This window comes from Adiantum capillus-veneris, chromosome 26 (genome assembly GCF_014529385.1).
Source record: "Adiantum capillus-veneris isolate H3 chromosome 26, ASM1452938v2, whole genome shotgun sequence".
Taxonomy (NCBI): Eukaryota; Viridiplantae; Streptophyta; class Polypodiopsida; order Polypodiales; family Pteridaceae; genus Adiantum; species Adiantum capillus-veneris.
Genome location: NC_140956.1, coordinates 31135151 through 31148481, shown reverse-complemented (window position 1 = coordinate 31148481; position 13331 = coordinate 31135151). Strand labels below are relative to the sequence as shown.

The following is a 13331-nucleotide window of genomic DNA, read 5'->3' as shown; positions in this document are numbered from 1 at the left end:
GGCCCATTCTGAAGAATGTGCGCCAAGTAAAGTCCTTTTTAGGCTTTACTGGATTCTTACGCAAGTTTAACAAGGATTACTCTAAAGTTGCTGCCCCGCTTACGCAACTTTTAAAAGAAGGGGTGAAAGGGCCGAAGACTTCGGGTCCTCACCGTAAAGGTAATCCCCCTGTTGTCTGGAATGAGCGTCTCGACGAGAGCTTTCGGACACTAAAGCACTTGGTGACTACTGCGCCAATATTGCATTGTGGATCCTAGCAAACCATCTGTGGTTGAAACGGATGCTAGTGATTATGCCATTGGTGCAGCATTATACCAGGATGGACGTCCTGTTGCGTTTGAAAGTAAGAAACTTTCTGATGCTGAGATGCGTTATCCAACGTATGAGAAGGAGCTTTACGCCATAGTCCACGCCCCGAGGAAATGGCGGCACTACTTGTATGGCTCTACGTTGGTTGTATAGACAGATCATCACTCCTTGCGCTATGTCTATGATCAGGTTAATCTCACAGGCCGGAAGGCTAGATGGGTTGAGCTTATGCAAGAGTTTGACTTTGAGATCCGTTATAGAAAAGGATCCAGCAATCGAGTTGCCGATGCACTTAGGAGGATCCTGAGGTTAATGCCTTGTCTATGGTTGAAATCTCGACGGATTTCTATCTCTCTCTCCGAGGGCTATGTCGTTCCGATGGCCATTTTGACAAGATATGGAACAAGGTCGAAGCGGAGGATGACTCACGTACAGGCTTGGGTGATCCGGAGACCCAAGTGAGTCGTGCTGGAGAGACGAGACAGCGACAATATTCCATTAGAGGCGGACTATTGTTCAGAAATGGAAAAGTCCGCGTGCCGGAAATCAATGAGGTTCGATAAAGGATTTTGTGTGAATGCCACGATGTTCCTAGCGCTAGGCACCCAGGCATCCACAGAACTTTGGCCTTGGTCAAACGATATTTCTATTGGCCAAGAATGCGCTCTTACATAGAGAGCTATGTGAAGAGATGCACTCAATGTCAGGTCAATAAGGCAGAGCGCCTTAGGAAAGCTGGCCTACTACATCCATTGGAAATCCCAGATGCCAAGTGGCAGAGTATTTCCATGGACTTTATCGTTGGTTTGCCAAATACTAGTCGGGGCAATGATGCCATTTGGGTTGTGGTCGATAGACTCACAAAAATGGCGAAGTTTATACCAACAAAGTTCACAGTAAAAAGCCATGAGTTGGCGGTTTTTTTTGTCGATCAGCTTTATAAGCTGTATGGTCTGACAGAGGATATCGTCAGTGATCAAGATACTAAGTTCACTGGCTGATTTTGGCGAGATGTATTTGCTCACCTTCAGACAAAGTTGAGTATGTCGTCTTTTGACCATCCTGAGTTCGACGGACAAACTGAGAGGATGAATCAGACATTAGAGGACATGTTGAGATCCTATGTCTCTCACAAGCAATCTGATTGGGAAAGGTATCTTCCAACGTTAGAGTTTGCCTATAATAATAGCAAGCATTCTGCTACTAAATTTAGCCCGTTCATGCTGATGTATGAATTTGAGCCTAAATCCCCAATTGCTATTGGCTTAGAGAAAGTCAAGGAACGCCAAGCTCGTGATTTTGTCACAAAGTGATGACGTGGCTACCGACAACAAAAACCCTAATTTTCGAAAATCGCGGAGGTGGAAAAAAAAAAAGCGACGCAAATCCCTGCTTTTTGGCTTTGCAAGAAAATTGGAAGAGAGATAAAGAGAGAATATGCTTTATTTTTACTCTCATTGAGAGAGAGAAAGAATCTGCTTTTGCTTTCAAGCTTTTGGGGCTCTGCTTTTGGGCATCCCTTGTAACATTTAAATATGTGGTGAGGGCCTCACTTCTCAGAGCATCTGGACGCAGAGTCTGAGAGTGAAACCCTAACCGCTCTTTGTATTCTGACATTGATTTTAATACATAAAGAAATACCGAAAGGGGCGCCAGTCTTTGGGGCCAATGTCTCTAGGCACGGAACTCCGACAGACCAGTGTAAATCTATTGTGATCTGTGAATTGTTTTGAAGTGGTTATTTGGTGTTGTCGCGATTGATTCTTGACTTGGAGTGTCCAAGTCTGTTACAATGGTATCAGAGCACGACCGATTTCTCTTCTACGGGAAATCCGATCCCCAATTTATTTCCGCGGCACCTATGGCTTCACGCAAGGATCAGTCGACTCCCTCTGCATTTGGAGATGCAGGCAGGGATCACAACGAAGATTCCGGCCTACTCAAGCGGAGCAAAGAGAGATGAAGCGTCGTCAATTGATCGGCGATGCAACAAAGATGATGCTCAGTTTTGCGAAGGATCCGAAATTGGCAAAATATATGAGCGAGACTTCTTTTCAGGAAGTGCATGCGCAGTGGCAGAAAACCACTACACCACCCCTGAAACCCGCTCTCAAGAAACCTTCTGATCACAAACAGTACTCAGAGAAGGAATTACAAGAGGTGGTTGATGCACGGATTGCTCAGCTTTTTGACGCGCAAAAGAAAGCCAAAAAGCACGGCAAAAAGCAGAAGAAAAGCACTGACTTCCCGGGATATTTGGGTCGTCAGTCGACTTTTGACAAGGCAAAGAAACGGAAGAAGCGTGTTCGATTTGAAGGAGTACCCAGTTCTTCTTCTTCTTCTGACAGTTCTTCTAGCTCTTCAGATTCGAGCGAAGAAGATAGAAAAGGTAAAAAGCGAAGCAAGAAACAAAGCTTCGGAAAGGGCAAGAAAAAGGCAAAGAAGGCTAAATCTCGCCCAGAAACTGACAGTTCTACTGAGGACTCGTCTACAGACAGCTCAGATTCGGATGACGGAAACTTTTATGCGAACAAGAAGAATTTTTACAAAGCCAACCAGTATGACTTTCTCCAAGATAAAAGCAAGAAAGTCCGAGAGTTTAAGGAAGGTGGCCACTTAATCAAGTTTGATACTTTTTCAGGATACTCAGATGCTTCGAAGGCTTTGTCTTTTATATGGCAGTTTAACATCGCTTTCGCGGGAGGACGCTATTCAGAGCACTCCAAGATTTGGAGAGCTACCTCTTACTTTAAGGGGAATGCTCGTACTTGGTGGTCCATGCTTATTTTAAACAAGACTGCGCTAGTAAAATGGCTGAAATTTAAGAAGCTTTTTATTTCTTCTTGGTTGACGCAAGAATATAAACGAGATGTACGAGCTGCTTAGAACCATCTTTGGATGACCAAGAAAGATATAATCAATGCGTACTGTGAAAGATTCTGGAGCTCTCTTCTACCCGCCTCTTCATTCAAGAAGATCTCGTTTAGAGAACAGATTGAGCGGTTTACCTTGGGTCTACCTACAGAGATCCGAGATCACTGCTTGGAACAGAAGTCAGCTTCTATTCAGGAGTTGATGAGTCATGCGAAGCGGGGCTTTGCCATTCACTCTGGCAGTCTGACCTACCCCACAGATGAGACCATGACACTACGAGCCGAACAGACTTCTGGGAATGAAAGTAGAAAAAAAAAGAGCAACCGAGAGAAAAAGGATGCACGACCCAAGCTTACTCCTGAGGAGCAAGCTCGCTTCATTAGAGAGGGGAAGTGCTTTGGATACGGGGAACATGGACATATCTCCGCGAAGTGCCCTAAAAAGGCACAGAAAGAACAGAATGATAAAGACGACAACAGGCCTAAGAGTTCGAGAGCAGCTGAGGAACGTGGCAGAAAAGGCAGATAGAAAAGCAGAACTGGTACCACATGGCGTGGGACCTGCACCGAATCAAATGAATGAATGTACAAACTTTGCCGCTTTTAGGGCAAAGTGAAGGATCAGGAAGCTCTTTTGAAGGAGCCAAGGCCAACTTCTTTTCACTTGAAATTGGTGGCTCGATTTGGAATTACGCCCGACAAACTGATGCCACAGACGGAGGTAGTTCGATTGGCACCAGGACGGGATGTTGCCATTACACCGAGCATTGGAAAACTTCGTTTGCAATGACAGGGGTATTTAGGGCACGCGAGTGACGTTCTACTCGGAATCCCTTGGTACCACAAGAACTACGCCGTGGTTGACTACCGGGCCGAGAAAGCGACTTTGATAAATGAAGGGCTTAGAGATTGTGCTTGATGAACTTCAGTTTCCTTACTCATTCTTTTGGGAGAGAACTGAACGATGGATAAAGGTTGAATATGTTTTCACCTGATCAAAAGAACGCCAAGATTTTTTCTCTACACTCATGCCGATTGTTTTTCAGAGGGCCTAAAGATCAGACCATTGACCTGATACCTGGAAGCAGGCCACCGAATCGTGTGAGCCGAGTACAGAATGAAAAGATTATGAAGCCAGTGAAAGACCTCTTGGAAAAGAGTCTTGTCCAGCATAGTACTTCACCGTATTGCTCTCCACTGTTGTTGGATTTGAAGAAAGATGGATCTTGGAGAATGAGCATCAATTATAGCGCTCTCAACAAAATCACCATCAAGAACAAGTTTCCGATTCCTAGAATCGATGATATACTCGACAGGTTATAGGGATCCTCGTGCTTTAGCAGGATTGACTTGAAGAGTGGATATCATCATATCCGAATCGCACCGGGAGACGTCTGCAAGACAGCCTTTCGGACAACTTTTGGGTTATTTGAGTTTTTTTGGTGATGCCTTTTGGCTTAACCAATGCTCCTGCAATATTTAAACCGGATGATGGACAAGATTTTTCAAGAGTACAGGCTATTTGTTGGCACTTTCTTTGATGATACCATTGTTTTCTCCAAGAATGAAGCAGAACACAAAGATCATATGCTTCAGAGATACATTTTTTTTGAGACACTTTGTCTCAGCAAACAGGAGTGCAAATGGATCCGGCCAAGATAGACACTATTCGTGATTGGCCCGATTTGAAGAATGTCCATGAAGTTGAAAGCTTCTTGGGACTGTGTTCGTACTATAGACGGTTCATTCGAAAGTTTGCAAAGGTTGCTTCCCCTTTGCATATTCTTGATACAGAAAGGAGTCCCTTTCTCGTGGGGATCCACAGAGGTGACTGCCTTTCAGACATTGAAAGAGAAATTGACTATAGGACCAGATTTGACTTTGCAGGACTTGCAGAAGTCATTTGAAGTATTTTGTGATGCTTGTGGTCGTAGTCTGGGTGCGGTCTTAATGCAAGAAGGCCATGTCATTGCTTACGAGAGCCGATTGTTCTCTAGGCTGAAAATGACAGCACAAATTTATGAGAAAGATACAGATTTTGCAGAATTATTTTCACACGGATACGAGATGGGGAGACAGTAGCCGGATACTCCCTTCGGGAAGGCTACTTGATGAGAAAAACCATGTTGTGCGTTACACAGCCGTTGAGGGAAAAGGTGATGACTGAATGCCACTGTCCACCTTTTACGGGTCACCGCGGCATTGCTACCACCATGAAGGGGGTTGTTGCCAAATTGGCTTTATCTGACAGAAAAATAATTCTAAATGAATTATTGGATTTATAAGTGAGGGTTTTCTCGCTTGGAACACCAAGGAAAAATAATTCGAAATGAATTATTGGAATTTTAAGTGAGGGTTTTTCTCACTAGAGACATCCGAGTACAGAATATTCCTAGTGCGTCATTCAGAGTAATGACGGGAGCACTGTGAAAGGGAATATCTGTAAGGCCACCAGGAACGGGTACTTCTGATGCGTCACATCGGATGGGTGACACGGAGCATCGGGAAGAAGTTTCCGACCATCAGGGAACGGACATCTCTGATGCGTCATAGGATGGGTGACATAGAGCATCGTGAAGGAGATTGTACCGTAAGTTCGGTAGGAAAGGACTAGGTGATGGGTATTTCTGATGCGTCACAAGGTGGGTGACGGGTGCATCGGAAAGGGAATATCCATAGTCGGGAGGAAATTCCGAACTGTGTTAGAATTGTGCACAAGGAAAAGCAAGCACTTGAATGAAGATGGGTTCAGAGGAAACTTTGAGGAAAAACAGATGCTTTCTGAGAAAGCGGGATTGCTTTTCGGGAAAGCAGATGCTTTCCCGCGAGGAAGTTTATGTTTGCATTGCAATTGTGCGTGTGATTGCATCCAGGGACGCCTGGGAAGTGCTGTGAAAGCATTGTTTTTAACTTACAAGGTTTTATTGAGTTTTTGGGCAGGTTCAAACTATTTTTTAAAATACGCCGGCCGCCCACTTAATAAGTGGGCAGCCATCTGATAAATAAGGCAACAGATCAGCCAGCGTTTTCTCTCTCTCTTTTTCTGGCAGAGCAGCGAAAAAAAAATGAAAAAAAAAAATTATTAAAAAAAAAAAAAACGGCCGCGATCTCTATGCGAGCAGCTATTCGTGCCCGTGGCTAGGAGCTATAAAAGCATCACGTGCCCTCACTCAGAGGGGAAGACCAATCTTTGCAAGGAGGAGATGCTGCTGCAGATTTCAGCCGTAAAGAGGACGTTGCCGGTGATGCCCATGGCTGCCCCAAGTGTACCAGATGTCGTCAAGACCCAGTGCGCGAGTTCCCTCGCGAAGAAGTGCCTACGGAGCATGTTTTCATCGCGACAAGCTGCTGTTTTTCTCTGTTTTCAGCCCATAAACGTCGTAGACGGGGCTGATTTTTTTACGAGAAGGAACCCGAGAACACACCTCTTTTGTGTGTAGGATTGGAAGAGAGGATTTTCTATGCAGAGATCTCTTCCGGGGAATTGCTTTTTCGAGAACCGAGTTGCGTTTCGAGCGTTGAGACTTTGAAGGTAACGATTTTCATGTTATGATCTCTGAGTATTTGATTGCAGGTGTACTTCCTCTTCGTGAGGGAGTTGGAGCAAAGGAAGGCATGAGCCTCTGCAGGAGAAAGCGCTCTGAGGAACTAGAGCTAGATCAGCCCAAGGGTTTCGTACCCAAGTTTGGGAAGCAGATCCACGGATTGAAGAGAGGTAGACTCTCGAGATGTGATCCGGAAGTTGAAATTCCCAAGGAAAGGACTTTGTGTCCAAGAAAGCGGAGTTATTCTGTAGGAACAGGACTCTGGAAACAGAGTCGGAAAAGAGTTGCAGGGATGCCACGCCCTGAGTCTGGAAGGTGTGATCCAGAGGCGAGAACCTTGGTTCTCAAGGATTTGGAATAAGGAACGGAAGTTCCTTGGAATAGGGTTTTGCCCTAGGAATCGGAAGCTGAGGCTTCCGGGAACCATCAAGTCTTATTCTAGAACGAACGTGGTAATACGTTCGGTTCAAGTGCTTGTATAGACTTCTCCTCAGTAATAAAGATACTATTACGGGGGGGGACCAGCCCATCTTCTGGTCCCCAATACTGTGTCGATCTTCTCACTTTATCTCTCTCTCTCTATCTATTTCTCTATATCCTCTGGCTTCAATATTAAGTGATAAATTTTATTTATCCAAGTATATTTTATATTGCTATGCGCTCCCGTTTGTGACAGGGGTAGAGAGATACTTCTTTTGGCCGAGACTCAAAAAGGATGTGAAAGAGTTTGTGCGCAGTTGCTTAGTATGCCAGAAGGTCAAGTTTGATAGGCATAAGGCACAGGGATTGTTACAGCCTTTACCCATACCCACCCGCCCCTGGGAAAGTATTGCAATGGATTTCATTTTTGATCTCCCGAGAACACAAAATGATCGCGATGATTTTTCGATTACATGGCACTTCTGAGACGATTGTCTCAGACAGAGACCCCAGATTTATGAGTTTGTTTTGGAAGGCAATTTGGGAGAACATTGGCACGCGGTTGCAGTTCTCATCATCGTTCCACTTGCAGACTGACGGGCAATCTGAGATTGCCAATTCAATGGTTTTAGATTTATTGAAGTCTTGTATCTCAGATCAGAAGATTCAATGGGAAAAGAACTTACCTTTGGTGGAATTTGCCTACAATAACACGATACACTCTTCGACGGGGAAGACGCCATTTGAGATTGTTGAAAGTGCTGCGAAGGTTCCATCCTTCCTGAGCACGAAAGATTAGATATTTGCAGCGGATGAATATTCGCGAGATGTGGATACGGCTTTTGCCAAGGTTCGTGAGACTTTGCAGAAGTCTGGAGAACGACAGAAAAAGGCAGCGGATCGCCATCGTCCCGACTTGAAATTGAAGGAGGATGATTGGGTGCTCTTACGTTTTGAGAAGGAACGCCTAAGAAAGAAAAAGGGAAAGGTGAGGCTTTTTCCAAAGCTTAGTATGCGATACTACGGACCTTTCTAGATCACTGAAAAGATAAATTATGTCTCCTTCCGATTGAAACTGCCAGATATTTGGAGGATTCACAATGCATTGCATGTGACTCTCTTGAAACCTGTTAAGGGTGATGTGCCTGATGATGGGGAGCCTGATGAGCAACCCGAAGTGGAAGAAAACGAGGAGAGCCTTGTTCCTGAACAGATTTTGGCACATACGGATACGAAGAAAGGTAAAGTCCGAAGGCGGTTCTTGGTTAAGTTCAAAAAATATCCTACATTTGATGCGAAGTGGATGGAGGAGGAGGACCTAGCAGATACTCCTCAGATTGTGAAACTTTTCCTCGATGTTTTGGTTTAGAATAGTCTACTCCAAACGGAACCCAAAAATTCAGCTTGGCCAAAGATCTGGTGCAGTGGGATGCACAAGAGGGGAGTTACTCCGCTCCTTTGTCAACAGATGCCTTGATATTGATACTAAAGTCACTGATGTCTCTTTGAGCTTCAGGGATACTGAGAGCTGACAGTATTCTGTTGGATAACTTTAAGAAATGGAATTCGTGATAATGATACTGATTTGTTCTTGACTTCTTTTGAGTGCAGGAACTGACAGACGAAATGACTGCAGCATTTTGGTCTGATTGATCTCGAATAGACATGGTTGCAATAGGGGTTAGTCAATCGGACATCGATGAGGTCCCGATTGGACCTAGATGTGATTGCTAGCTACATTGCCGATAAATCATGATCTAAGATCCGAATGAATGTTGAATGTCATGTGATGTCCTGTGATGTCTAGTGATGTCCTGTGATATGACTGTCGATTTGGTACATGTGCTAGATGTGTGTCCCTAGTACGTAGGTACTAACAGTCAATGTTTGCTAAGACGGTTTATGGCTTTTGTCGGTTTTGCAGGCGTAATCGCGGTCGATTACAATGCTTTCAAGAGGGGGGTATGTCACAAAGTGATGACGTGGCTTCCTGCAAACCCTAATTTCTACCAGAAACTCTAATTTCTAGAAATCGCGGAGGTGGAAAAAAAAAATTAGAAATTGTTTTTTTTTTAGCGACGCAAAACCCTGCTTTTTGGCTTTGCAAGGAAATTGGAGGAGAGATAAAGAGAGAATATGCTTTATTTTTACTCTCATTGGGAGAGAGAAAGAATCTGCTTTTGCTTTCAAGCTTTTGGGGCTCTACTTTTGGGCATCCCTTGTATTATTTAAATATGCGGTGAGGGCCTCACTTCTCAGAGCATCTGGACGCAGAGTCTGAGAGTGAAACCCTAACCGCTCTTTGTACTCTGACATTGATTTTAATACATAAAGAATACCGAAAGGGGCGCCAGTCTTTGGGGCCAATATCTCTAGGCACGGAACTCCGCCGAGCCAGTGTAAATCTATTGTGATCTGTGAATTGTTTTGAAGTGGTTATTTGGTGCTGTCGCGATTGATTCTTGACTTGGAATGTCCAAGTCTGTTATACAGATTTCCTGTATGACATGCAAGAAACGCTCGAATTGGCTAAGGATAGTATAAGAACAGCTCGTGATGGAGTCACTACTTATGCTAATCAATAGAGATCTCCAAGGACTCTAGATGTGGGACAATGGATCTATCTGAAGATACCCAAGGATTCCAAGACTATGCGAACAGGAAAGCATTATAAGCTTTCAGCTAGATATTGTGGTCCGTTCTTGATCACAAAGAAAATTGGCCAAGTTGCCTATAAACTGGCTCTTCTTTCGGATGTTAGTGTACATACAATGTTTCATGTCAGCCGCCTTATAGTAAAATTGGGTGAAGCCGACGTCGTCGTGCCCATCGAGGAAAATGTATGGCAAGATATGCAAACTGAGTATATTCCTCGAGAACTAGAGGCAGTTTTAGATCATCGTACTCGCCATTCACGCCAAAAGGCTTAGTATCCCCACTTCATTGATGAGAAAATCAATGGTTCTTAAGAGGGGAAGTATGTTATGTCCCGCTCTTTGGAGAGGGGATCTAGCCCAGACGCCGTCGGGATGGACGTCCAGTGTGAACACGGCCAGTGTGGCCGGCTATTATTATAAAAGGGAGGCCAAAGCCTCATTTGCAGTTATCGACCCCCCACCTCGTCAGGCTCATGTTCACTATTATATTGTACATCCATTGCACGGTCTTTTTTAACATTCGGATTTATTGTGGGGTGGCAAGGACTACAAGGCCTGTGTACAAAATCAATATTCCAAAAAACTTAAATATGTTGTCAAGAGTGCTAAACGTTTAAAAGGGCACCGGGCCCTCCCATGTCTCTTACATCAAGAAGTCAAGACAGTAACTTTTCCTCTTCCTTGAAGATCCATTACCTCTTACTTCTTCTCTCTATGCTCCACTGTCTCCTCTTTGAAATTGAAATCTATGCCGGTAAGCATTTGCCCAAGTTGGAACTTGCCTAACACGTAGAGAAGGCTAAGGAATAAAGCAATTTACCAAGCAAATCACCTCAATTAAAGCTTTGTATAATCCTGCATCCTTCTGAAAAGCATGGCATTGTTGCTCAAAGTCAATGCGGACGTGCTCTCTCTCTCTCTCTCTCTCTCTCTCTCTCAGACTCACATTCAATGATTATGATGATGTGTTCGTCTGCCCAGCAAGAGGCGGAAGGGGGCACAGAGAATGTCTAAAAGCTCTTGTGCATCGAAGATCTCTGGGTTGCAAGCCAAAATTTGACAGAACGAGGTAGCCCATCTCGTAACACTGAAAAAGAGAGAGCTATTGAAGCCCATCGCATCTGTTTAAGCATGTCCCTGCAGAGGGGAGAGAGAGAGAGAGAGAGAGAGAGAGACCCGGAGGGAGGGGGGAGGCTTTTGAGAGGAACTTTACCTGCAAATAATTTATTTGTTTGTTGGCACTGCCTTTCGGCAGAAAGGGAGGGTCAGCCCCACCCTTAAACAACTGTAAACAAGTGAAAGGGTCTGGGTGGCTTTCTAAAACAATAAGAAAATGATAAAATCATTAGGTTGAATTTAACTAGAATTATATAAGGTAAAGAATTGTTCAAGAATACTTTTTTTATTAAGGGATTGAATTTTTTCCATACAAAGAAGCAAACTGAAATAATAGTCAAATTTTTGAATTTGCAAGATTTTTGAACTAAATTCTCACATACTTCACCATTTTTCTTCCTTTTACCATGGTTTACTCATTTAATGTGTGTGTGTGTCTGTGTATATATGTGTGTGTGTAAAATAAATAAATATATGTATGTGTGTATGTATGTATATGTATAGAATTTACTAGAATTATGCAAGGTGAAGCTTTAGTTTAGCATTCTAAAAGAATAGAATGCAAGTGAAGTCAAGCCTTATAAGGATGTGAAATGAAAGGTGAAATAGAAAGATTCATTTAATATTTTAAAATGGAAATAACATTTAAGGTAAGTCTCCACCATGGCACTCAAAACAATGAAAGTATGCCTAACCCAACCCAATACTAAGACTTCTTTTAGAAAGCCAAAAAGAACAAGTGAAAGGGTCACGGTGGTTTCCTAAAAAAATAAGAAAGTGTTGAAATCATTAAATTGAGTTTAACCAGAATCAGTGTTCGGGAAAGGATTGCCTCAGCTTAGCCTTGAGCCGGTTGAAAATTGAGACTAACCGGTTGCAAACCATGGTAAAGGGAAGAAAACCGATGAAATATATGAAAAAATAGTTCAAAAATCTTGCAAATTTATACTAGTATTTCCGGTTCACTTCTTTGTGATGAGGAAGAAATTCGGCTCACGGTCGCTTAATAAAAGAGACTTTCTTGAATATTGATTAGAATTAATTTATAGAATGCAAGAAAAGTTGAGCCATGTGAGGTTGTGAAATGAAATGTGAAATATAAAGAACTCATTGATATGTGTGTGTGTGTGTGTGTGTGTGTGTAAAATTTACTAGAATTATGCAAGGTGAAGCTTCACTTTAACATTCTAAAACAATAGAATGCAAAAAAAAATCAAGATATGTAAGGATGTGAAATAAAAAGATCCATTTATTATTTTAAAACTGAAATAACATTCAGATACGTTTCAATCATCACTGAAAACATTGAAAATATGCTTAACCCAACACTCCTCTAAAGCTTCTTTTAAAAAGCCAAAAATTTACTTGGTGAGCCAAAGGTCCTTTTTGGACTCTTTGAGCCCACAAGCGACCAAGTGGCACATAAAAAACAACACGATTGGCTAAGAGTAGGTTTATATCCGGAGATCGAGCTACAGTTAAAAGCAAGCGAGCAGCTACAAAAAGGGACGATTATTTGTTTTTTTGATGGAAGGGGAGAGACATCTACAAAAATGAGGAAGTCAGTGAGCAGCGCATTGATAAGGAAGGCAATGGGCTACAGAAAAGAGACGGCACTGGTGAATCTGGCAGAGGACCAATGAGCGTCAACCGCAAGAGGCGAGCAAACCGAAAAAAAGTCGTCATCTGCAGGAGATGTTTTTCAGTGCACAGCAATTGAAGAAAAAAAGCTGGCAGTTCTTATAGATAGAGAACAAGCAACGTCAAGAGGAGGATAAAACAAACAACGAGCAGCGTTGTTACAGAGAACATGAGGACGTTGGCGGTTGCTAGGGATTCTGAGCAAAGATGATTGATAGGATCGTGCAAACTGATTTTGAGGGAGGGAGCAGCACTGGCGGGATTTTGTAGTTGTGGATTTTTCCTCTATAACAAAATGACGAGCAAGGGAAATAACGTAGCGTAGGAGAGAAGGTAGGTTTGGAGAGAGATAGCGCAAGCAGCATTTAAAAGCAAGGCCGCATATAGAAAGGGAATCATGAGTGGATCATGAAGCCGTAGGAGAGTGGGTCATGAAACCACAGGTTGATGAGTGCTGGCGAGATTTGGAAGGAAAAAGCGAGCAGTTGTAGGGGGTGAACAACACAAGCTAGGGTGGTTTTGAGGAAAGCCGAAGTGAGGAAATTCACTAGGGAGGGCCTTTTTCCAAATGCAATCACCTATGCTTGCACCTTGAAGGCATATTGTGGCCTTGTGAAAGACCTTCACATGCGTGAGGGAGTTCATGATGGGATTGATGGTCAAGGATTGTTGAAAGAGCATGCCTTGCTTGGTAGTGCTTTGGCCAATATGGAGCTTTGGTGCCCTTATATAAGCACAAAAGGTTCTTGATAAGCATCCGAAATGTCATC

The 13331-nt window shown here is 43.3% G+C and overlaps 1 long non-coding RNA gene across 3 annotated transcripts in view; it reads right to left on the bottom strand.

Annotated features, from left to right (window-relative positions):
• The window catches only part of LOC147423201 (uncharacterized), a 56440-nt gene extending 45322 nt beyond the window's left edge, over positions 1-11118 (bottom strand). Inside the window, exons 1-2 of one of the 3 annotated variants that reach the window (XR_015186673.1) lie at positions 11018-11118; positions 10751-10891 (exon numbers count right to left, since the gene is read on the bottom strand). This is a non-coding gene — a long non-coding RNA (uncharacterized LOC147423201). The other 2 variants (XR_015186674.1, XR_015186672.1) reach the window with 2 other exon arrangements.
• Between the last annotated feature and the right edge of the window lie 2213 nt (positions 11119-13331).